This window comes from Denticeps clupeoides, chromosome 13, assembly GCF_900700375.1.
Source record: "Denticeps clupeoides chromosome 13, fDenClu1.1, whole genome shotgun sequence".
In the NCBI taxonomy this organism is placed as follows: domain Eukaryota; kingdom Metazoa; phylum Chordata; class Actinopteri; order Clupeiformes; family Denticipitidae; genus Denticeps; species Denticeps clupeoides.
The window spans coordinates 14,926,119-14,949,557 of record NC_041719.1 but is presented as its reverse complement, the minus strand read 5'-3'; the positions used below and the strand labels follow the sequence as shown (position 1 = coordinate 14,949,557).

General features: G+C 42.1%; 1 protein-coding gene across 2 annotated transcripts in view; it reads left to right on the top strand.

Annotated features, from left to right (window-relative positions):
* The window catches only part of lrrc7 (leucine rich repeat containing 7), a 114,828-nt gene that overhangs the window by 1,167 nt on the left and 90,222 nt on the right, over positions 1 to 23,439 (top strand). The gene's annotated exons all lie outside the window — the stretch shown is intronic.

The following is a 23,439-nucleotide window of genomic DNA, read 5'->3' as shown; positions in this document are numbered from 1 at the left end:
TTAGTGGCAGCCATGACAGGCGCCCGGGGAGCAGTGTGTGGGGACGGTGCTTTGCTCAGCGGCACCTCAGTGTCACCTTGGCATATTGGGATTCGAAACGGCAACCTTCTGATTACGGGGCTGCTTCCTTACCTGCTAGGCCACCACTGTAGTTAACAGTATAGAAACTGATTATTGGTACTGGATGGGTACACAGTTTGGTTCGTTGTGGCTCAGTGTGTGGATAAAAAAATTAATTCATCTTAAAAAGTTACATTACATTAAACAGGACAGGAATGAAAAGCCTCTAGACTGAACATGTGCAGAATTTAGCAACCCTTTTTGTACTGATCAGCATATTTAAAAGATTGATTGAATAACGTGCTATGCATCAGACATGCCGGTGCAAGTATAAAACCTTTTTTTCTGTCTTTCTTAGCTACATATATAGGTTTGAGGTGGGGAAAAAAGCACATACAGATTATAGTCAATCATTGCCTCCTAGACTAAAAGAGAACATCAGTGAGGTTCTACCATTCAAAACTGCTTTTAATCTTAAACTAGGCTTAATCCATGAACAGGAACTGATCCATAAAGTGAAGTACAAGTGAAATATCTTCCTTACCACGAAATACCGATTTAATAGCATAAAAAATGTTCTGTGCAGTTAACACTAACGCCTGATCGTGTTATGACACTCATGCATCGCCCACACAAAGACAGAAAAGGCGTGATTCGAAAGAGAATGGGGTACAGAATGCTGTACAGGCATTGGTTTGTTCACTGTACCCCTGCAGAATTTGTAATGCATTTTACTGAGAAGCAATTTTGCTTGCTCCCCAGCAGTCTCCGTTAAAATGAAATGAACATTTTCTCCAATGCAGATACAAATTACAATTGTTACAGTGGTGCAGTTAACTTATGTTAAGTTAACAAAATGGCTTTTTAAAGCCTCCTTTGGCTCCTGCAGGTTTGTTATCTACCACCTACACTCAGTTAAAAATGAACCTCTTAAAAATGAGAGTTTTGCATGCTTAATCCATCTGCAACCTCAAGTTAACTGGTGGGTTCCTTTTGTGAAAAGGAACCTCTGCTGTAACCAGCACTTTGTACTAAAAAGTCACAAAACGGCCCACTGTTCAGCGGCTCCTGCGCCTTGTTGCCAGCTGTAGACAAAGGTCAACAGAGCAAAAAGAAAAGACAAACAGCATAACAATGCACAGCAAGACAAAGCTGCTTTCAGTGTGTCTCCTTAGAAACCGCTTCGTGCCGTTCCGTAGCCAACAGCCTTAGGTCGTGGTGTACATGCAGCAGAAGGAGAGCTGCGCGAATGTGCACCCTTTAGCTCGTGGCAGTTTCAAAGCCCATGCCGCTCTTCCTACAGTAGAGGAATGGAGACAACAAGAGAGGAATAGATATGAGGGAGAAATGGAGAATTTACATGCTTTTATGTAGAGGGTGCATGGGAGTGCACGAAACTGCCTGCATCTAGAAAATTCAGCTGAAAAAGCGAGTCAGAGATAAGATTTTTTTTTTTTTTTGCAGATGCTCTAAATCTGATTGACATACAATCATTAGTTACAAGGGCAGTCCCCCTGGAGCAACTAAGGAGTAAGTGGCCTTGCTCGGGGCAGAATGGTAGTAAGTGGGGTTTAAATATGTGAGTAGTCTGGTAATGAATGTTATGAATTAACTGATTCGACCATCATCTGTTCATCGGACGCTTATGTCTAGTGGATGGCATCCTCGTCCCTTCTTCTGTAGAAAGGTTTCATCACACTGCAAGGTTGGTCTCAAATGCTTTGTATTCATGTGAATTGATCTTTCACCCTAACCTGCCTTCCCACACACTGAAATCTATTTTTCCACTGCTTCACCTTGTGCTGGGTGGGAACAAAAAGAAATATATTGAAGCCTTTTATTACCCTCTCACAATACGGTAACTAAATACTTGTGCCAGAGTCAATGGAGAGCATCTGGCCCAGCATTACACTTTGACTACATGAATAGGTACATTTTCATTAGTAGTTGTCGTGGATGGACGTTGTGGGGTACTCCGGATCCACGTCTGGACGTCTGATTCCTCCTTGTGCGCTTCCTCCTGATTCCCGCCTGTCGCAAGCTGCCTTGTTTGTATCACGTCTTTGTTGGGTCATTGAACTGAACTCCCATCCCTTTTTTACACCCCCTGTGACACCCAGTGGCCCCACACAGCCGGTGCCAAGACACCTAAGTAATCTCAGATGAAGCCACTTAGGCATTATTGCTCAGGACTCCTGAAAAGCAGTTCAACAGCAGTGGGTGCTGCAACATTAACATGGACAGATGTTACATGTCTTGTTTATGTTTCAGCGCTGTTTCTGATGAATTGTCACATGCCTTTGGGTTATGGGGCTGTGTTTTTTTTGTGTTTATTAAAATCCTACTTGTGAAGATGCCTGGCTTCTGTGCCTTATTCTTCCTTGAACCCTGAGATGGGACACCCCCCTCCAATCTTATTTAATCTCATCACATCTGATCTGCCTGATAATCTATTTGCATGCTTGGTTTGGAGGTGTCAGAGATGCCATTAATTAAGAGATTTGTAATGACTACTGAAGGGGTTTAAATCATCCAGAATAAGGATATATAATATATAGCTCCTGTAAGTTTTCTCTGGATAGCGGCATCTACTTAAACCCATAAATGTAAATGTACAAACTAGCAGAACCTCACTCAACCTGAATGACTGGTTGATCAGTCAATTCAGAAATGAGGCTGAATGAGGCTGGTTTTTTGTCATTATGAAAATGGCAATACTATAGCCATTAAAAAAGCCAGGGAGATGACGGTGAATAAATGCTTAAGCAATGCAACTGGCACAGTGGTGTAGTAGTTAATGCTCTTGCATTCAAATCCCATTCACAATTGTGTAAGTAAGATGTAAAACTTAATGTATACAACTTTATGCACCGATCTTACTTTTGACATGTATTTCTGGCAAAGCCCAGAATCACAATGTGCCAATGGGCTTGAGCAGACCCCATCAGATGACATTTCCCAACCTCAGAACCTTTCGAAAACAAGGAAAAACTTTCCAACTTTGGGTTGATTCCAACAGTGAACAAGCCCAGCTATAGCGCAGTAGGTGCCAGGACGAGGTTGGTTTTAAGTATTCCATTATACATTTCCAAAGAAGGAATATATAAACCAATATAGGAACTACTGGTTTATTTTTTTAGCCATTTCTTGATTAAAGTGGGGTGTGGCTGGTACATACCATACTGTCTCAATTCAGCAGCCAGTTTTAGAGTAGACAAGTGAATAAAGCATATAAATAGTACACATTATCAGTCAAAAGTTTTGACACACCTAATCTATATTGGTTATGGACATGTGGACAGTTGCCTCTTTTTAGCTTGACAGCTTTGTTCACTACAGCCGCTTCATGATATGCTCATTAACTTTCTGAAGGGATGCAGGCCTGGGAACTCATCTGGCCTCTCTCTAGGCTTCCTGCAAGGAGGTGGGCCAGGCAACTCAGATGCCGCCTCCCCATCCTCGGCTATGAGGCATTTGGACACCAGGACCACGCTGCTCCTCTCGGAGATCTGCCCCTTTGCTCTCCCTTATTCTGGCCTTGGCTCGAGCCTTTAAACCATGCTGTGTCCCCCAAAAAATATCTAGGTCGAGCACCCCCCTGGCTGGACGAGGGGGTATCCAAGGACCAGGTGTGTCCTGGCAGAGACCTATGTGACCCAAGGGTGTGTCACCTGATGACAAGAAGGGGTAGGGGGAGAAAGTGAAATTAAAGGGACTGTCATTGTGAAACACTGCAGCACAGCACATGGTGACACAACAAAATGTGTCCTCTGCTTTTAACCATTATCCTTGATAAGCAGTGGTCATGACAGACGCCTGGGGAGCAGTGTGTGGGGACGGTGCTTTGCTCAGTGGCACCTCAGTGGCACCTTGGCGGATCGGGATTAGAACCAGCAACCTTCCTATTATAGGGCCGCTTCCTTAGCCGCTAGGCCACCACTGCCCCACAAGGAGAGAGACAGACACAATGATGACACACACACACCCACACACACAGACAGATAAAAAATAAGAGGGTCCTGGACTGAAACATCAGGAGGCGGAGGCGGGACCTGAGGAGGTTGAACCGCCATCATTATTGAAACCCGCAGCACAGTGCAGGGGCACTGCAGCGGGAGACAGCCAATTGACCTTAGTGCTCGATGTGGCCCTCCAGCAGAGCTGGCTGTGCTCTGTCGGCCACAGTCTGCCCTGTTAAAGCCAGGGAGCTGGAAGAAGGGGGTGCAGTGTTGGGGCGTCATAAATGGTGGTGCGGGCCAGGTCGAACACTTGTGGGTGCTGGCGGGTGAGCGTCCATAGCTGTCACTCCTATCCTCCCAGATCTTCCTTCATGGGACTTTAGTCTTTGTTTGGGTCTACAGCTTGTACTCCACGAGGTCCCCCGGATGATTTGTGGGCAGTGGTGGGCAGTGGTGGCCTAGTGGTTAAGGAAGCGGGCCCGTAATCAGAAGGTTGTTGGTTCGAATCCCGATCTGCCAAGGTCCCCACACACTGCTCCCCGGGCGCCTGTCATGGCTGCCCACTGCTCACTCAGGGTGATGGGTAAAATGCAGAGGACAAATTTCACTGTGTGCACTGTGTGCTGTGCTGCTGTGTATCACATAGATATGCTGATAGATATGCTGGCAATGGTGACATAGCTATCATATCTTAGGTAAAATGATGATCAGTGTCTGTACAGTAATCCAGCATAGAGAGGAAAGGAGCCTTAGGAGAACGTCTGAATAAATGGACGTGTTTTCAGCCAAGACTTAAATATTTACGCTGTGCCTTAGTTCCAAACTGGCTGTTCCCAAGAAGGGGAGCTCTGTCACCAGAAAAGGCATAATGTGGTCAAATTGGATGACTGTGGATGATTTTAATCATCAAACATGTACATTCATAATACATGTCCAATGGTTACACTACAGCAAATGGTTATACGTAAAACTGTACTTGCGCTGCTTCCCTCCAGTAGCGCAGTAGTCTGATGGCATGGATCTGCAGAAGGCTGAAACGGGCCCGATTAGCCCTAACAGCAGCCTAACAGGCTTCACATAAGAGACGCAGAGAGAGAGACGTGAGCATCAGAAAGACCTGAATTTGAATTGAGCTGAGGAACATGACGGCGGTGGCGGGGGGTTTCATTGCTCTGATAAAGCCAATCAGAATAAAGTGGGTCCTCTGTCAACTAGGTCACCCTGGCCTACATTCACTTGTCCCATGGAAAATCTTCACTTTTTTTCTCATACGGTCATAACATTGTAAAAGAAAAAAGAAACACGAGCTGGTACAGGATTGATCTGATCAAAGCAGAGAAAAAGAGAACACAACTGCTCAAAACACACACATATGTTCTGATCTTCTCATTATTACCAAAATGCCAAATGCAACAACATTTTTCTGTCCTCAGACAGGCTACACGAAGCAATATTCACAGCCTGCATCGAACTGTGAACACAGTCAGTCAGGACAGATCTGGAGGGTGAAGATGGCCAGTAAAGACACTGACTTGACATATCATCCTCTGAAGATGAGGAGCTCAAGACGAAAAAGGGTTCTGGCCTATTTAAAGCAAGGATTGATTGATTTCATACAGTCTGACAAAATGAGCTCCATCTTAACTAAAGCCTGGAAGCAGTGATGGTTCTGTGCCCCAGTTCCATCTGTACTTCTGTTGCTGCACGGTGGTCACTAATCCCAGTTTTATAGATCCAAAAATCCTATTGCCTGGAATTTGAATTATTGCATTATTTGAAACTTATAAATCTAGAGAAATGACATAACAGTATTTAGCATTATAGCCCATTCACCTGCTGTGCAGTGCTGAGGATCTCAGCTCTCATTGGAACGAGCTCCATCTGGTGGAGGAATTTCATTTGGTCCAGGTTTACAGTGTGAATCTGGAGGTGGTGTGTCGAGAGGATTTCTGAACACAAGCAGAAGAAATGTGATGTGCTTCTAAATCATTTCCAAGTTGCATTTTTTTTATTAGAATTTGTATTATGATGCTATTATTTTTATTGGTTATTATTTATAATCTCTCAGAAAAAGCTCTACTGTTACTGAGTAAAATTTTGGTTGGATCTACAGCGTCTCATTTACCCCTTAAAATCTACAGGACCTTTTGGGGGCTCAGACACCCATTTTTTATTACATAATAAAAATTCCATAAAGCATTACCATAAGGAATTTTGGATGCATATTCAGTAGAATCATGGAACACTGTGTTCTTATCGTTGCTTTATGCCCATCCTGCCAGCACAGAATACTGTCTTGTTTGTCGCCTGTGTTGTCAGTGAATAATCATAAGATTTCATAATCATAACATTTATGTAAGTTGATCAGAAATTGAGGAATTACACACTATTAATTACACATGGGGCAGTGGTGGCCTAGCAGTTAAGGAAGCGACCCCGTAATCACAAGGTTGCCGGTTCGAAGGTGCCACTGAGCAAAGCACCATCCCCACACAGTGTTTCACAATCACTTCAGTTTAATATGAACAGCCCCAGCACCCGAAAGGTCTTCTTTTTTCAGATTTTTTTTTTTCAAATGAATTATAACGGTGTGAATAATCATAGAATAATTCACAGAATAATCATAAGATGCAGTTTACATCTGTATAAATATTATCAGAAATACTGAGGAATTACACACAGTAATACTTACATAACATCACAATTGAACCATTATCCTGGCGTACTGGGACATTTCCATTTTTTTCCTCTCTCTTCGGAAATAATTCATTTATGTTTGATTTTCCTGAAATGAATTATAATGATGTCGAGTAATGACTGATGTAAAAATGGGCCATTCCCTCAGCTTGGGGTTGAATCTGCCATCACACATCCCATCGCCTCACTCATCCCATCGCCATAGCAACGAGTTGTGCTACACACTATGCGCAGTCATATATCACACTGCACACAGCCATTGGGGTTTCTGCTGGATTTGTCAGGAGTTGCGGTATCATGTGGAACGTGGCAGGGATCGAAACTGTGCGGTGACGCCGTGGGAATTTGGCGCGTCCTCGTTTCAGGCCTATATGAGCACCTTTAATTCCACAGCTCTCTTTCACGCTCGTAGCTGTCAGCAGGTTGCATAATCTGGTGCAGATACGGTCTCAGTCGTGGCCCACACACACAATGCGCTTCATTACCACTCGCGTGGAACTCAAACGGAGGAACGTTGTGAGTCGTGTGTTGAATTCGTCCCTCATTCACTCTCAATGCCGGCCCGTTTGCGGACGGTGCGCCCGTATCTGCCAGCCTAGGGTGGTAGTAGCCTAGTGTGTAACATACTTGCCTATGAACCAGAAGACCCAGGTTCCAATCCCACTTACTACCATTGTGTCCCTGAGCAAGACACTTAACCCTGAGTATATTCAGGGGGGACCGTCCCTGTAACTATTAACACAATTACCTGGACCGTCCCTGTAACTAACTAACACAATTACCTGTCATGACTGGAATTTAAAATTATATTTACATATAAATGTGATGTAGTGGTTGTGTTGCCCGGGAAGCTGGGGGTTAAAGACATTGCTTACGGAACCACAGACGTGGGCTCGAACCGGCAACCTTCAACTCACAGTCTTAGTCCACTGAGCTATATGCTGTGTCTGTCTGTCTGTGAATTTTTTCTCTGTCATTGATGTATTTTCATGTACATTCCTTTTGTCCTTTGTTGTGTTATGGTGCTGTGAAAAAAATTACTTTTACAAACATGAACATCAGCCACTTTTGGAAAAATTGGATAAATTCACTAGCCATTCTGTCAATCTAGCAGTTTACAAGCATTTTTGTTGGGTTAATTGGGATCATTTCCATGTGGTGCAGGTTCATGGGTACAAATATGTACTTTCCAAAATCCTGTACCTTTAAAGGTACAACATGGTATCACAAAGGACCTATCCTGCACTTTTGGAGGTACAATCAACTGAAAGGAACAGTTTTGTACCTGGAAGTTTAATATTGTGTGCACCTTTATTTCTCTGTGTGTAGTTTCCCTGCTTGTGCCCCGCTCCCCACCCCTTGGCCCGCCTTGACTCGTCTGATGCGATGAATATGCAGAGCCCGTCTCCGGCTTCTATGCGCCTGCAGAGCTCGCCGCTCGGCCTCGCTCCCGGCCCATCCGCCCACGGACAAGCTTTCGTTTCAAAGCAGCGTGTGGGCGCCTGCTCTTTTTTGTACCGCCACTGTGCCAGCGGCTGGTTGGGGTGGGCGCTGCGGAGGGCCACCGACTGAGAGCAGGTCACTGCAGCGTGGGGGACGCCCGCGTCCTCTCAGCGCTTCCTGTTGGGACGCGTCGGCGTTGCTCGGTGTCTTGTGCGAGGTCGTGCGTGCCGGGCTTTGTTCTTTCTTACTTCTCCTTTTAGTTTGTGCAGCATGGTGGTCTGCACTCACGTTTACGCTGAAGGTCTGTGGAAAGTGGTCTTTGGTTAAGTCTCTCTACTTGATAGCCATCTTGCTAACACCTCCAGACAGCATCGGAAGTCACAACTTGCAATGATATCAGTTTTGATATTTGCAATATATTGAATAAAATGCTGTTAAAAAAAAAACATCGTTCATTCTGTTGCTTACAATTCAGCAACAATCACCTGTCAACTGGGTGGTAGTAGCCTAGTGGGTAAGACACTCGCCTGTGAACCAGAAGACCCGGGTTCAAATCCCACTTACTGCCATTGTGTCCCTGAGCAAGACACTTAACCTTAAGTTGCTCCAGGGGGACTGTCCCTGTAACTACTGATTGTAAGTCACTCTGGATAAGGGCGTCTGATAAATGCTGTAAATGTAAAACTCTGATAAAAATACAAAAAAAGTGACACAACCTTCTGCACAGGTTCATCGTCTGCTAGACCAGGCCAACACTTTAACACATGAGTGATTTGGACCCGGTTTCCACAAAACAGAAAGCACCAGGAGCCGCTGCATTCATAATTTTTTACGAAATAATTTTTGCTAATTATACACACAAGAAAATCTCTTGGGTGTCAGCTCATCATTTGTGGTTCAAGAAACGAAATCAAAAAGTTACACAATGCAGAAGAAGAACCGCTACACTATGATGACTTTCACCTTGATATTTTAGCGCGGATGTATACCTAGCCGAATTGCACTGTAGGGGGCGAGAACGAGTCTTCGAACTGTGAAATTACCACATCAAACGTGACGTGGTAACATGGATGCAGCTATTTAACTGAATAAACAGTTGGTAAACACAAGTACATCTTATTGAACATAATTTATTTTCATCACCAATTATCACAGTAGAACAGCTTTCTCAAGCAGTTTGTGATGCATTTTGGAAACAGGAGATGAGCCCCTGGTCTAATGCGTCACCTGGCTTGAGAAACCCGTTCTCAAAGACTTACTTTTAGTCATTATTTGGGTAGCACACATATTCTGAATGCCTTCGGCAGAATTCAAATGAGCCATTTTAATCTAGATTAATCTAGATTAATCTAGATTAGTGTAGATTAATATAGAATCTAGATTAATCTAGATTAATTCCAAGATTACAGTGAGAATAATGTAGATTAAGAAAATTAATCTATGCCCACCTCTAAAATATATATATATATATATATATAAAATTTAGAATCTTGAAGCTAACATATGCAAACCATTCAACACTAAATATTGCGAACAACTGTCTACTCACCCCGAGCAGCATCAGGTTTAAACAAACTGAACAGCTCTGGTGGGTGCATATTGTGACGCATATTTTGAGCAACAAGCGATTAAACACGTTGCATTTTAATGTTACAAGATCACAATAGTCTTCAAATTTCGAACTACAATAAAAAAAAAACATAATAAAAATAAAATACACTTAAATTATTATTTATTTTCCAAAGTCACAGGGAACCGCAGTGCTAGAACCTTGACTGCAATTGGCTTAATGTGTCTTAAAATGTGGCTTTTTTTTTTTTAAAGAACGCAAAGTGGACTATTCCCATCGATGTACGTTCTGGAGTCTTTAAGCGGCATTTCTACTCCGACGTTACATCTCTGGTTGAGGGGTGGGTAGAGGGAAATAAACCACCTGAACCCAACTAAACCCAAGCTCCGAGTGTAAAAAGTCTTTAAAAGTAGCAGCCATGAGCGTGATGTTCCCACGGCAGCTGTAGCCCGGAGGCCAGGCAGCGGTCCAGCTCGCTCCTCGTTGCTCAACGTTTGCATCAGGCTTGAGTGGACCGTAGCGAGCGCCGCGACTCCCCATCTTATTAAAGCACTTCAGAGGCTGGTGGGCGGTGGCGGGGTTGGAGGTGGGTGGGAGAGGGGACGGTGTGAGTAAAATGAACATCGCAACCAGGATCTCTCTGTGCCTCCATTTGCATGCAGATTCGACTCTCCGACTCAGAGTTGCTGAAACAACAGCACTTGTGCAAAATCCTTGAGGAGAGACTCCCCGACAATTCCCCGACCAGTTGATGCTTTGCTCTTTGAGACAGCGCCATGGCTTTCTCTATAATGGCTTTCTCCTCAATGCAGTGCAGGCCAAGACTAAACGCACTGTGGATTATGAGGCTGATTTTGTGCGGTTTCTGCTCCATCATTCCCGAGGTTCTCTCTTGCTCTCATCTCATCGCTTGCTCTCATCTCATAATATAAGGGCTCATGGTTGAGCAGGTAAGGGTGGAATTTTAACCTGGAGCAGAAGCGACCAAGGGACTAAATAGACACTCACTACAGTATGATTCTTTCTCCATTTTGGGGATTTGTATATTTGTTTGTGAATGTGAAGTGCTCGGAACATATTATTATGAGAATTAATGTATGAAAATTGTAAAAGAAATTAACTCTGCATAAGCACTGTATTAAAAACACTCACTCATCTGATGTTACCTGGCAGAAAGAGGCATGGCACAATTGAGGTTAAAAGAATGAACAGTTTCTATTTATTTACACCAGTAGATTTCTATTGCAGTTACATCTAAATAATGTATGTAAAAAAAGGTACCAATGTTACAGAAAAACCCCAAATAAAAGAAAAAGGGATAGAGGAAGATAGAGAAAAGCCAGGAGCCAAACTACATAATGGCCACTTGGCCCTTGAGAAAACAGGAAGGGCAAGAAACCCCCCAGTTCCCGATGGAAAAGGAAAAAGAAAGTGCCCAGAGTCCACAAGAGAAAATTCTTTTATACATTTGACTCCCAGGAAGTTGCCACAGACCAATCAGAATTAGTTATTTCCGCTGTGTCACGACACCTCAAGCCATTTGACGACCCTTGATGACCCTCTTCACGCCTCCTGCCCGGGGGAGGCTGCCTGACAAAGATATGGGGAACACAGAGGTGGGGAACCTCTATGCAAGACAAAAGTACAAAATGTCATGGACTTGGGACTTCCCATCTTACAGACAGTGAAATACAAGAAACAATTCAGGTTCATTAACACAGTCAGGAAGACACAGCATAGCCTAAAAAGAATAAAAAAATATATACATGAATTATTTGGCTTGGTTTGTGCACTCTACGTAGGTCTAGGCTATTGACAAAAATTCAAAATGTCTTCAACCGTTACATCAGTCCTTAAACTGGACAAAACCGGAATGTAAAGATTTAGACAAAACAAGCGAAAAATCTATTTATTTTGTATAGATGAAATACAACTTGCTTGCTTAATAAAAGTTTTATTTTTAAACCCTCACATCTCCAGGGCTCCATACAAGGTCACCTGGAGCATGCAAATTTCATGTGCTTCACCACTATGCCATCCATTTCTGCCATGAATGGTGAAATGTATGCCTGAACCACACCACCCAGGACAACTGAGCCTCCAGAGATCCCCAAAATGTGTAACAGTCTTATAACAAACCCAATCTCATTGTCAAGTTTATCACACACAGACACACGATCAGTCGTGTTCTGGAAATGCGAATGCAAACATTTGATGAAAGAACAGAATCACTCGCTTAAAAGTAAAATTTGCTCCCATTGTCCCATATGAGAAACAGTGTTCTATCCCATATGAGAGATTCTATCAAAAGGTGCCCTTCAAATAATAGCCTAAAGTAACGTGGCATCATCATCTAGCACCATTGCCACCACTGCTTCTGTGCAATGGCGGACCCTATCGCTCATACACCAGTGCTTTGCTGGCTGTAATGAGCTCGGTGTTTAAATAATCATACATCTGTCTGTTCATTAATCTTCATATAAATGAAGATATAAACTTGTTATTGGTACCATTAACTGTACATTTGTGCAGAATTCACACAGAATTTTGTCACAGCCATTTGGAATGGCGAGGCAGGTGATCTGGAACGATTCCCGGCCCGGAGTAACCCCTTCCGGACCGGATCATGACAAATTTGTTACCCTTATATCAAAATGGATAAAAAAAAAAATTGGAAATTAAGGCATCATCAAGAATATTTCATAAATTTCCATTGGAATCATATGAAGATTCTGTCCGGGACTGGTTTGGAAACTGCATTAAAGTTGAAACAAATGTTCTTCAATCGATGCCCTCTGTTTCAAATCATAAATTTTTCATTATGTAAAATTTGAACTTAGAACTCTAACTTAAAATTAAAATGTTTATTGCATGACTTCTATTTACATTATTATCAATTTACTGAAAAGTGTACATAGAATTCTATACACTTTTTTAAAATAAATACGTTCATATTTATCCATCTCCCGTACATAACTTATTTGACCTTTATCCTGCACTTGCTGCTTAATGCACTTCTGGTTAGACCTAAACTTCATTTCGTTGCCCTGTACTTGTACATGTGTAATGAAAATAAAGTTGAATCTAATCTAATCTAATCTAAAAATGAAAAAAAAAAAAAAAACGGTCCACCATATTGGTAGAAATATAACAGTTTATTTGCATGTCTTTGCGCTTTTTGTTTGCATAAATACCTTGTCACCTTTATGCCTAAATAAGATCTTTTTTGGTGTCATTTCTCTTGTTGTGTTGTATTTCGGGCAAGACGGTATTATTAGTCGTACCACTTTCCCCCAGCCTTCGTTAAAGACCATTAGTTAAAAGGGCAAACACTCAGTGTATTTACTGGAAGCAGTTTAGGTAAATGATTCCTCCTTTGAGGTGTCTGTGTGCTGTGACTGAAGGCTTATGATGTATCATCCAAAGGTGCCTGTGGTCCAGCCCTGTGGAATAATACAGCTCCCACGCTGCATCTTCCCCCAGATGCATCAGATCAGTGAAAATATGCAATCATCAACATTTGAGTGGCTAATAAGCTCCCTTGGTTTCCCCTCCATTGGCAGCAATATAATCCCCATTTCTGGAAATTACTGAGGGAAGAGAAATTTAGTGTTTGTTTTTCGCTCTCATTAGATCTCTACCAACATACAGCATTTGGCCAGCAAATAGAACAATGCGCATATGAGACCCATTAATGTTTGCTGCAAGCACACAATCTAATAATGGCGCCCAAAGTAGAATATATGAGTCCATTTATGCTGTGCCTGTAGGACTGTTTGCAGCAAACATTAAGAAATAAAATGGGTATTTTCAACATATACCCCCTTTAAAAGGTTGTTTCTGATCATTTTAAATCAGTTTAGTAGGTGGAATTTGTGAAAGAATGGCTGCCAATTTTGCATAATTCCTTTCAAAATAGAATAAAAAAGATATATAAATAGTCATTGTTGTCTTGAAGATGACCTCTACAGTAATATTACAACAAAAATGTACAAGATTTCCAGCGGTATTATTTATTCCCCCTGTTGTCATGACAGGTTGCTGGAATTCATGGGCACTCCGTAGTCGGTGGTCAACCTGCCTTTTGCCAGTGATCTCTGGAGTTCATCTCCAGCATCGGCTCAGATGAATTACTCTGATCACGCTGCTCATGTATTGGCAATTATTGAATTAGTTAGACGACACCGAGCGATTGCTAGAGAGGAGATGTAATTTATTAGTGCTGTGGTAGGGCGTCCCTGTGTGTCCCTCAGAGTGGTGACAGCATTTACAGATAACAGACAGCCTGGCTGCAGTCCCAAGACGTTTCCATAGAAATAAACAGAATCTTATGGAAAAGTTTCAATCATATTTATCCAGCCCTAGAAACAAGATCTGAGGTCAGGTGTGTGATGCAGCTGGGAATAAGTGTTGTGCGTGTTAGAATGTCAAAATAACAAAATGTGCAGACTCAGGGTGCGGAGTTGTACATATCGTTCCCGTCGCATAAAAATGAAGCGGTATCTGTGGATCAGCATCTGTGTTGCCATCAACCCTGAAACTGAGCAAACTAAAATTGTGGAATATTCAGCTAACACACCGGTGTCAAACGTGCTCTGGCGAGGGGGTTCACATGACGTACAGCAAGCTACCCAGAGGTTGCATAACTCACCTGCATCTCCCACTTTTAGAAATATTGATGGCTAGTGCAGTTGCTACGATAGAGCACCCTGACCATCTATTACTATTATTCTTAGAATTACTTTGTTTGGCGTACATTTTTTACTGGAAAGAACAACACAAGGGTTTGTGAGAACTTGTTCTGAAAGCACAGATTTTTATAATGTGCTTGTGTGCTGAACACACTCTGGTTCTGACTGGCACCATCAACAGTCCAGGAATGTTGTGTGGTGGAACGGCACATTGCCCAGGGACCACGGCCAGACAAGCCAACTAATGGGCCGGGCCTAATGCACTTATGTGTCATGGATAAAAAACGGGCAAGAGGGTGGACTCGACTGGATGGGTGGAGCAGGATCAGTGAGGCAGGCAATCGCCTAAAGTCAATCATAAATAGGATCTATGCCGGTTACGTCTAATAGGTGAACTTTAGTCAAATGAAAGACTGCCTTGATATTAAATTATCCATGTGGGACAGTACAGGAGATGCAAAGATAATTCTGTAATGAATACTCTGGTGTATCTCCAAATGTTTTTTTCTGCACAAAGCAAAGCGAGTCACTGGGCCTCAAGAACTTATTCCATTGGGTTTTAGATAATAAGAATTCTGTAATCAGCCTGCAAATATTGTTCAAAGACATTTTCAGAAAAATAAAACCAACCATTCTCAATAATCAAATCAAGAGTTCCCGTTAAATGAACCACAGCTTACACAAGATTTGAGACAATATTCAAGCTTGAATATTTGCCGATGCTGGTAATGAATCTGCATCTACATTTAGTGTTTCTCGTGTGGCTGAAATATTTTTAATGCTTTTAAAATTTTTATGTTGTCTTTTCCTTGCCCTCCCTTATGGTCCACTTAAAAGAAGTGGCTTCTGCTGCTGATCCTCAATCCCAAAAATTGTTCAACTCATTATTATGTGTGATTATTCCTCCAGCTGGAATAACTCATTTATATGATGCAAAAGCTCAGATGCAAAAAGCTCATATCTCTGTGTGTGCTTTACATGTGATGCTTTAAAAATGAATTTATGGCCCACTTTGTTGTTACACATCATACTGTGAAAATGGGAAAATCTGCCTGGTCCACTCGAATAAAAAGGCCTCTGTACATTTCTTGCACAATTAACTGTTTTGCGGGTTTTAAATGATACAGCTCTGAAGAGAGCACTTCAATGACTGGCTTTCATTTTGTATGGCAGCCATTCCATGTAAATTAATTGTTGAATTTCAGCCCACCTTCATGAGAGGCTGCGGATTACAATATTGGCTGAAGCAAAACTCACCTATTTTATTCTGTTTTGACCAAACTCCTAATGTGTTATAATATTTTATAGTTGGTTTAAGATAGTTGTTGATAGTTGTTAATTTCTCTATTGGCCAAATTAAGATAATAAAATGTTTTGAATGACATTTGGATTGGCAAAAGGTTGATGTTGAAATAGATGCTGATGCTGTTTATCTTAAGATAAATTTGCTAGGTGTCCTCAGGTTACATATCTGTTACTGTGCTTGGCAGGCACCCTGCTCTGAATCCAGTGGCCCTTGATTGGGATTGGGCAGTTATGGAGTAAGAGAGGCACTGAGAAGAACGAACCCCTTGGTACACAACCTTTTAAAAATTAAAAATGGGAGGACTCCTTAGCAATGACTGACAGCTCTTACAAATTTGTTCACATTCTGGGTGATTTGAACCCGTCACATCTCGCTAAAAAGTATCAGGGAGGTTCCCCAGGGTGGCGTTCCTGGACTATCCAACGACTAGTTACCGTACCACATGGTGGTGCTGTTTGGGCACACGCAACCCCTGCCGACGCTTTGAGCATCCCTTCCTGCCACCCACAGGGAGCTGGTCCCACACCAGTTACCTGCCCGCACGGCCATTCCTTCTGGGCACCTGCAGCCCGTGACTCCAGCGGGGTGAGAGACATGCAGAACCCCTCCCCACGGTTCCAGACATGACAGTGCATATGGCAAGCGGTTTCAACATTTAAACATTTTAGTTATAGTTATAATAGTGTGTGTGTATGTATTTATATATATATATGTATATACACACACACACACACACACACACACACACACACACACACACACACACACACACAGTGGGTATATAAAGTATTCAGACCACCTTAAATTTTTCACTCTTTGTTATATTGCAGCCATTTGCTAAAAAAAAACCTTTTTACAGAGTTATTAACAAAGAAAAACCGAAATATCAAATGGTCCTAACTATTCAGACCCTTTGGTCAGTATAATAATTAAACTCTTTCTGGTCAAAATGAACGTTTCAGAAATCCACAATGAAACTCTCCCTATCAACAATTTCCTTTTCAGATATAAAAAATGAATATTTCCAATATTTCCTAAATCCATAATGCTATTCTGAATATTCAATTTACATTTTGATTAGTTAAAATGTAATTATAGGTATATATAGCTCCAATTTTACCCCGGGGAAAATTACCCGGTTCTGGATCTGACCATTTTTCCTAGAAACAGTTTTGTTATGGATATATGAAATGTGCATTTTGACTAGACAGAATTAAATTATTGATTTCTGCAATACACTGCAATAATATTTGTGTATCCCTGCAATTGCATCGTGTCTAGTTATAAATGTAATTGATTTGAGAAATATCATTCATACTTAATACAAATTATCGATACTCTTAATGGTATTTTTAATATCCATGTATTGTGGATATTCAGAATATCATTATGGATATCGGAAATGTGATTTTAAATGTGTATATCCATAAGGAATATTGTGAATAGTAAGAAGTGGATTGTCAATATCTCACATGTGCATTTCTTCTAGTAAGAATGTTACTGCAGATAGGTAGAATACTCATTCTGGATATCTGAAATGTAATTTTGGATATCTGAAACAAACAGCCCAATAGACATGAATAGGAAACGTGACGTCATTTCCCTGGGGAAGAATAAATTAGTGGATGTCTGAAAGGGAAATGGTGGATAGGGAGAGTTTAATTCTGGATGTCTGAAATGTTATTTTTGACTAAGAAGAATTAAATGATGGAACTCCTCAATACATGTCTATTCTAGCTATTAAATGTTAAAAGCGTTTTCCCTGCGCCATCTACCGACACAGCCTCATCGCCACTGTCTTAGTCAACTTCCGCCTCGTCCCTCCAACCACTCACACACAGACCGGCCTGCTTCCAGCTGTCACGGATCACTGGGGAATCGCTGACTGGCCACGGCACCCCTGCTTCAGACACATGGCATCACTCTCAGAGATCACAGCGGTTTCTCCTCGCCAGGACTCGACCCGCTCCCAATGCCGGCCTCCCAGCACTGCTTACTCGAGACAGCTCTCACTGGAGATCCTTGATCCTCTGCTTCTTCTTTATACCTCTCTTCTTCTTTTTTGGGCTGCAATATTCTGTCACGTCTCGGGGTTGGTTATGGAATGAGGCGTAGAAGAGGGAAGTTATCATGACAATAGAGGATTTATTATAAAGAACAAAGGAAACTGCACAAGGGCTATAAAGAACAGAAAAGGGGAGAATGCAAACAACCCCTGTAGGCATGTGGCAATTGCCAGAACAGAAACAAACGCTCAGTTTAGGTCCGGTCCACATTCATGTTGAAGAGTCGTCATGCTGCTCTCCTCTTCCCTCTACAGTTCACTAGTCATGGACACGTAATCAGAGCCCTGTTGTCACGCTGACTGGTGCAGGCTGTGAGTATTGTTGAGTCGTTTGCAAACGATTCATTCAAAAGAACACATCTTTCAAAGGAACGTACTGAACTGAATCACTTTCTCAAATGATTCGTTCGTTTCTCAGTTCAGCTGAGCTGTCGTGCCGCTGGAGGGAGGAAGGGACCTAAATTAACAAATCACTCGGTGCACTACACTCTCCTTAATTATTTCCCTCTGAGGGCGACCGTTGTTCACCATTTTTTTAAAACAGATTTAGTCTCCAGATAAACATTAGACAGGCAGTAATAAGACGAGAGTGAGACTCACCAAATGTAGCAGGCACTAGACAGGAGCGACGGAGGGATTCAACATTTATATTGTATTTGTCACATGCATATTTATAGCAGTATAACACATAGTGAAATATATCCTGAACCACTCTGTTTTGACTCTGATTAAAGTAATAGTCATAAAAATAAATAAAATAGAATAAAGGGGAAAATAAAATAAATAGATATGGTCATTTAATTTTAATATAAAAATTATTATATTAATGTACAGCACTTTGGTCAGCTTTGTTATGTTAAAGTTCTTTATAAATACAATACATATGGTGGTAATACATATGGTACATATTTCACATGCACTAAAAATCAATTAGCAAATGACTCAGAGAGCGAAAGTGCACTTGAATAGAGGGTTTAATGGGTGAGAGTGAATTTATATTTCTGAGCTTGGGTGATAGAGAGTTCCAGAACCTGGGTGCGAAGCGGCCTAAAGCTCTGATCACCATAGAGGTAAGACAGCCTGAAGGGACATTCAAATTTACATTTACATTTAAATTTACGGCATTTGGCAGACGCCCTTATCCAGAGCGACTTACAACGTGCTTAAGTTACCATCGATGAAGAGATCAATTCCGGTTCACTAGGACCCCAACTATGAATACATCTATTTTATTCACTCTGTTGTAGATTCTGTACACAAAGTTTGACAACAAGAAAATTACAATTTAATCTAAATATTCTTTAAAGAGGAAGGTCTTGAGCTGTCGTTTGAAGGTGCTCATTGACTGAGCTGTTCTGACCTTGAGGGGAAGTTCATTCCACCACCGAGGGGCCAAGACGGAGAAGAGTCTAGATGAGCGTCTTCCTTTTACCTTTAGCGATGGAGGGACCAGGCGAGCAGTACTGGAGGCTCGGAGTATACGAGGTGCAGTGTGAGGTGTAATAAGGGCTGTGAGGTAGGATGGTGCTACTCCATGTTTGGCTTTGTAGGCCAGCATCAGTATTTTGAACCTGATGCATGCAGCTACTGAGAGCCAGTGGAGGGAGCGTAGCAGAGGGGTGGTGTGGGAGAATTTGGGAAGGTTGAAGATCAGTCGTGCTGCTGCATTTTGTAGTAGTTGTAGAGGTTGTATGGTGCATAGAGGTAGATCAGATAGAAGGGAGTTGCAGTAGTCCAGTCGTGAGATTACGAAGGACTGAAACAGTATCTGGGTGGCCTGGGTTGACAGATAAGGGCGGATTCGTCTGATATTGTAGAGAAGGAATCTACAATTTGATTGCTGATGTGATGTGAGTTGAGAAGGAGAGTTGGTTGTCTATTGTTACGCCAAGGTTGTCTAGGTAAATAGCAAGATCCTGATGTGGTGAAGAATCTGCTGGAATGAATATTAGTTCAGTTTTGGTGGGATTGAGTTGGAGGTGATGTGCTGCCATCCAAGACGAGATGTTGGTTAGACATGCAGAGATTTTGGAAGCAGCATCAGAAGTAGATCAGAGGGAGGAAAGGAGAAGAGGAGTTGTGTGTCGTCAGCATAGCAGTATAGACGAAAGAAGATGATCTGAGGGTATGAGAGGGTGTTGCAACTTAGAGAAGGTCAGACAGATATTGATATGCTGCAAACAGGAGTTATATGATGGATAAAAGGAGTTTTAGTAAATAATCAATAGCTTTTTTACCTTGCACAAAGATTTGATATCTCGATTAAGATTAAGTGGTAAATACTGATCTAGTATTGCCCATGATTTACACGTTCCTTCACCTTTATATTCACAACTTTATGTATAATTTTTTAACAACCTGCCTGACCTGCTGTTCATAGCAAATTCTTCACCTGCATGCTTCTGACCTTCGCGAGGGGGTGAAAATGTAGATCTGTTAAGTGTAGCACACTAGAAATATATTTGAAAAAACATTTGAATCATGTGAAGAAAAAACATTTATATGAAATATTAAATGAACTAGATAAACTATGTTTGAACTTGTCTATCTCTTTAAAAAAAAAAAAGGTCTTTAAGAGGAAAAGGCGATTGCTTTTTATCATGTATTCATTTACATTTACAGCATTTACAGCCCTTATCCAGATCGATTTAGAAACAGTAGTTACAGGGACAGTCCCCCTGGAGGAACTTATGGTTAAGTGTCTTGCTCAGGGACACAATGGTAGTAAGTAGGATTTGAACCTGGGTCTTCTGGTTCATAGGCAAGTGTGTTACCCACTAGGCTACAACCACCCTCCTCATCATCTCACTTTTTATGCGATGGCGCAAACAAGGGCTTTCTGCTGAATCCAGAAGAAAGGTGAAGCACAAGACACAAGTAATTGCAGACTCAGGCTGCGCCAGAGTGGTAAGTTCAGCAAAGTTGAGCCTCATAGACACACACACACAAGCCAATGTACTGTATCACATGACAATTATATTGATGGGCATGAACAAATATATTGATCTTGCACAGCAGCGTTTGGATCAAATTCTTTGAAAGTGTGTGCACACTTGTACTGGGAGCTCAGGAAATGCTGTTTACAGAGAAAAAGGATCTCGCCGGTTTTAAAAATTCATGTTAGACATGTAGCTGCAGTGGGCAGCCGTGGATCATTTAGAAGTTCATTCTGCATTCCCATTTGGCTTAATAAGGCCTCCTTCTTCCTTGTCACATCTTGCTGTGGTTTAATGGTTACAGAATGACAGCAAGTGGAAAACCACAAGTTAGGTTTATAGGATTAGATCCTGAAACTGCGATCACGGAGTGCTGTCCTGGTATCACGGTGTAACACATCTCTTACTTTGTTCAGCAGATGGAGCCCTGGCTACACCTTTAGAAACCGAAACCAGCAAGAGAGACAGTGCTGCTCCTTAGTTCTGGTTTGTGATTTCTCCCTCACTGATATAAAAACATCACATCATTCAGGGGTTTCCTGATGAGGTGTCAGACATTTGCAGATGGGACTTAGCTGGGGAAATGGGATGCAGCAACAGTAATATTTGCACAAGTCATAGGTCAACATTCAGGGAACTGACTTATTGTCTTTTTAAATACTCAACACAACGCAACACTACGCTTTCTGGCTGATGTTCTGGCCACTTTTGAATGGTGGCGGTGCTTTAACTCTAGTTCAGAGCATGAGATGGAGTCTACAACCCACGCGATATCCTTGTGGCTCGGGTAGTGCAGCTCATTCAGGATGGCACATCAATGCGAGCTGTGGCAAGAAGGTTTGCTGTGTCTGTCAGCATAGAGTCCAGAGCATGGAGGCGCTACCAGAAGACAGGGCATGCATAACAGGAGACGTGGAGGAGGGCAACAACCCAGCAGCAGAACCGCCATTTACTTGCCAGAGGTAGCCTGACTGCCATTATGTACCCCTTGTGAGACAATATGCTAGTGTGGTTGGCCCTGGGTTTCCCCTAATGCAAGACAAAGCAGCAGAACATTCTCACATCTGGGACATCATGTCTCATTCCATCCATGCTTTAGTCCAGGTCTGGGAGGAGACCCCTCAGGAGACCATCCACAACTTCATCAGGAGCATTGTAGGGAGGTCATACAGGCACGTGGAGGCTACACACACTACTGAGACTCAATTTGTCTCATTTTGATTTTGAGTGTGACTCCAAATCCAGTCCTCCATGTGTTGATACATTTGATATCCATCGATCATTTTTGTGTGATTTTCTTGTCAGCACATTAAACTATGTAAAGATCAAATTATTTAATAAGAATATGTCTTTCATTCAGATCTAGGATGTCTTATTTTTGGTTTCCCCTTATTTTTTTGAGCTTGTGTTTAAACCTCCTTGTAAATAAATGGCAGGGTGAGCAGGGGAGCTAGGACAGCATTAGCAGAATATTAGCTGTGCTTGCGCTGCTTATGTGCAGTGTTTCTATTTAAAAGCAGAGCCAACAATGTTCCGTCTCCAGCCGGTGTGGCCGCTGAAGGGATAGCTGTGGGGTGGGATGAACCCGGGTTAAACTTGGAGCTAGTCGTGATCAGAGGAGAGACAAAATGCCCGTGCGACATTGCGGAATGTGTTGGTGTGTGCTGCACGACATGTTCATTCTGAATCCAAGGTGATGAAACGACAGAACTTAGCTCACATCCTCTGTCTTGCACTTTCCTCCAATCTTTGCAGTTTCCATGGCAACTCTGTGTAGCATGACTGGTTGTCAGCCCACTCAGGCAGCGCGGCCTTCTCTGTGTGAATTCACAAATAAAACATTCTGTCTTCCTCTCTTCCTCCCTCTCCCTCTATCGGCAACATTATGTTTTCCCACGGACCCACGCTCTTAAGGCCCTCCCCATTCATGTCTTCTCCCTTATTAGGTTTCCGTCTGTTATGTGCACACTTGAACACATACCCCGGTCAGTATTTTCTGCTGTGAAGCTTGACACTACACTACTTCAGCCTTTATACACAGAAATTCAAGAAATTAACAAGTTGGCCACCTCAGCAGGGGGCTCTGTAATAGACGAGATTGTGTGAAACGGTGCTGATTTTGTGACGTCACCAAAACTTTCTGACATCACAGGCAAATTCCATGCAGCTTGTATCCCACTTGGGGAGACTGGCAGCACTTCCCTGCAATAAAACATGAAATGTTGTGGCCATCAGGACCCCATTTCAGACACACATAGACCATAATGTCTCTCATCTGTCCCCATCCTGGCACAGGAACAAATGAGCGTAAAGCACATTCATATAATATTATAAAGCCATACGTGCATTCTGAGGTGAGATTAATAGCTTAATAGTCCTGCAAATTGGCAGTAAAGGCAATTGAGGCATTTTCACATTATGGAATGTGAGACCTAAAAGTCGATTCGATAGTGATAAGATAAACACCAAACAGATTCCCCATCCCTCTCACGTCCATTACAGCCAGTTTTTACATTTCGCCTGACAAAGAGAAGGAAAGTAAAGATTTGTACAATCAGTTTCAAATTGCATGAGTTGAATTCCGGAAGCATATTCTTGTCAGCAAGTAGTGATTTAAATTGCTTAAACAATCATTGTTGCCTAAAAGCATCATTAAGAGAATGAGCTAAAGTTGTCCATTATGTAAAATGGGGGTAACATTTGGTTCTCATT